The 3,502-nt window shown below is 46.7% G+C and overlaps 1 protein-coding gene across 1 annotated transcript in view; it reads right to left on the reverse strand.

Moving 5' to 3' along the window:
- Nucleotides 1-855, reverse strand: part of LOC116103804 (protein FRA10AC1 homolog) — a 55,225-nt gene extending 54,370 nt beyond the window's left edge. Inside the window, exon 1 of the mRNA XM_031390216.1 lies at nt 744-855. The gene's annotated coding sequence lies outside the window, so the exon portion shown is untranslated. The remainder of the gene's footprint in view (nt 1-743) is intronic.
- Between the last annotated feature and the right edge of the window lie 2,647 nt (nt 856-3,502).

Genomic DNA, 3,502 nt, shown 5'->3' on the forward strand with positions numbered 1-3,502 from the left:
CTGGTCTACAAAGTGAGTTCCAGGACAGCCAGGGCTACTCAGAGAAACCCTGTCTAGAAAAACCAAAACAAACAAACAACAAACAAAAAACAACAACAACAACAACAAAAAGAAGTCTATGAGTACAAGTTGCTATGGGTAGGAGTGGTCGTGGGTAGGAGTGGCCGTGGGTAGGCGTGGTTATGGGTAGGATTGGCTTTGAGTAGGAGTGGTTATGAGTAGGAGTGGCAGGAAGTCAGCCCACTAGCCAACTCTGTTGTCTGTCCTCACCCCTGTGCTTCTAGGGACTGGTCTATTGTGACTGTAGTTACTGCTTATCCCTGCCCAAGACCTAGAAAGGCCAAGTCCTGCCCTCCTAGCCGAAGAAGAGAAGAGCCAGCCCTTCTCAAATCAGCTTCCCCTACCCCTTGATCCCTTCTGAATCACCTTATCTGCTAGGGAAGCCTGAAATAAACAGGGTTGAAACCACAAAGACATAAAAGGCTTTGCAAATGCAAGTGACTGGGAGAGTTGGCACATTAGTGTGACCATGTAAACATATCAGCTCTTCCCTCGGAACTAATTTGATTAGAAAACTGCAAAGCAGGAGATCTTAATGGAAGAGGAAAGGCCCAGAGCAGAGTGGGGGTGATGGAGCAGCTGCGCCAATATCACCTGGCTCACAGCTAAGTCCTGGACCCAGGCTGAATGATATGCTACTCTGTTCCAAAATCCACAGATCTCACCAGGAGGCTGGCACTCACCAGGGCAAGGTTGGGAACCACCATCTGCCCAAGTTGGAGCTATGCCCCAGGGGACAGACAGCAGAAGGGAGCAGAGAGTCTGGGGACAGTGGTACAAGCAGGAGAGGAAGTGGGAGATGGAGAACAGAATTAGAGAGCCCACAGAACTTGGGGGAGGGGGTGTATCATAGCAACCAAAGGGAAGTGTTTAAAGGAAGGATGCTGCCAATTATGTCAATACAGAGAACTGTTTCTCAAAATGTGGTTCTGAGAACACCCACGTTAGAGTCTCTCCGAGCTGGTAGGAATTCAGTGGGTGCTGACAATGCCTACTTCAGAACCTCCGCCATTGGAACCAGAGCCGAGCCATTTAATAGGCACTCAGGAGTTCTCCCACTGCAGCCTCTGGAGTTCTGCTGTCCATGATTTACTTACCTACACAACTCACTGTGCAAAACGTTAAATGGAAAAATCCCAGAAATGAATAATTGATGAGTTCTAAATTGTTCATCTTGGTGAGCGGTGTAATAAAACCTCAGCCTACCTGGCTGTCAGGTGGGACAAATGGCTAACTGAGATGCCGATTAGCAAACCAAAGCACATGCTGGCCTCTGGGCTCTCTCAGTATTGCAAGTACCAGTTACAGAGTCCTGGCTCTTCTCAGCTCCTCTCACCATCCGGCTACCCTAAACCTCTATCATCCAGGGGCTTGGCTTCCCTTCTCTGCCAGCTTCTCTTTCCTGTATAACCCTGGCATTTCAGCCCCTCTTGGTTATTCTGTCTCTCTTGACTCGTGCTTGGTTCCCTTAGTCGGATTATCCCCACTCTTTCCCTCTCTCACCCCCCACCACATTTTCTCCTCTTATGCCCAGCCTGGTTCAATCTGAACTCTTCCAGATGCCCCTGGCTGTACTCTCCCTCATATCTGTAATAAAACCCTTCTCAGCCATACCTTAGGGCAAAGCCGTCCTCGTATTATTCACCGGCTCCATCTGATTGTATGAACTGTCCCTCCATCCAATGTATGCACACTGTATATGTTACTTGCCTGTCAGTCACTGAGTGGAGCGCTGACCTCCATTATCAGAGGAAATGCTGCACCAGAATGTTTATATTTGAGCAAACTTTGTTTTACTTAAAAGTCTCCAAAGTGCAAGAATATTGATGTTGGCAGTCCAGGCCTGCCAATAGGAAGCAGAGAAATAGTAGTTCCTATAAGTAAAAAGGTAAAAATTCTTACTAAGGCAATGGAGGAGAGTCCGAACCTCAGGTCAGAAAGATCCAGAAGAGCTTTTGAGATCATGTTCAGATGTCAGGTCCAAATTTTTTGTCATTTAACAAAGCCAACACTACTTAGGAATTTGTGAAGCCAGTTCCCCTCTACCAAAGGACCTATTTCCCTTACCACTGGCAGAACAGACAAATGGCTGTCTGTGGTGCCTGTTAGCATGTCAAAGCACATGCTGGCCTCTGGCACCCTCAGTATCACAAGTACCCGGGGCACATTTCCCTCAGTATCACAAGTACCCAGTACACATTTCCCTCAGTATCACAAGTACCCAGGGCACATTTCAGAGTCCATGCTGGCATGCTGGCTTTTCTGTTGCCGCCCCTCACCCTCACCTTCTCCAGCTCATGGGCTTCCCTCCTGCAGTTCCTCTTCTCTCCTTATAATCCAGCTATTTCAGCTTTGCCCTTTGCCCACACTTTCTCTGTCTTCCTCCCTCCCTCCCCTGCTTCTCTCTCTCTCTCTTTCTCTGTCTTTCTCTTCTCTCTCTCTTTCTCTCTCTCTCCCTTCTCCTCTCTCTCTCCCCCTCTCTCCCTCTCTCTCTCTACCTTCTCCTCTCTCTCCCTCTCTCTCTTTCCACCTTCTCTTCTCTCCCTTTCTCCCTCTCCCTGCTCCTCTCTCCCTCCCTTCCTCCCCCTCCTCCCTCCCTCTCTCTCTCCCTCTCTCTCTCTCCCTTCTCCTCTCTCTCCCTCTCTCTCTCTTTCTACCTTCTCTTCTCTCCCTTTCTCTCTCTCCCTCCCTCTCTCTCTCTGTCTCTCTGTCTCTGTCTCTGTCTCTGTCTCTGTCTCTGTCTCTCTCTCTCTCTCTCTCTCTCTCTCTGTCTAGTCTGCTGGCCATGGTCAGTGCACTACTTTCTTTCTCTGCTCTGAACTCTTCCAGACACCTCGGGCTGTACCCTCCCTCCTTTCTACAATAAAAACCTTCCCCTTAACCATAATTTGGAGTGGTCATGACCTCAGTTTATACATCTAGTGCTGAAATCCTCAGTTTATAAACAAATCACTTCTTCCACAGTATAGTTATGGTGGTTCTATTTTATTTTTTATTGTCAGTCTCTTAACTGGCTAATTTATAAATTTTCTTTTACCATGTGTGTAAGTACGTATGTATGTATGCATGTATGTATATGTATGTATGTATGTATGTATGTATGTATGAGGCAAAAACACAGCAAACATAAAGTTGTGTGTTACATGCAGTTTTAGTCAGTTGCCAAGGGCTTGGCATCTGTCCTCCATGGATATGGGAAATTCTTGCAACTGAAGTGTTAAAAATGTGGGGGCTATTAGGCAAATTACCTATTTTCTCTGAACCTGTTTTTGTTCATAAAGCAACACTTAATTCATTCACAAGGTTGACATAAGACAACCTTCACATAAGATTTCTGTATCCTATGTAGTGCTTAGTGTATGTCTACAAACAATTGGAAGCCAGAGAAGTATCGGTTATAAGGAAATTCACTGGGGCCAGTGAGATGGCTCAATGAATAAGG

This window comes from Mastomys coucha, unplaced genomic scaffold (genome assembly GCF_008632895.1).
Source record: "Mastomys coucha isolate ucsf_1 unplaced genomic scaffold, UCSF_Mcou_1 pScaffold21, whole genome shotgun sequence".
NCBI classification, from domain to species: domain Eukaryota; kingdom Metazoa; phylum Chordata; class Mammalia; order Rodentia; family Muridae; genus Mastomys; species Mastomys coucha.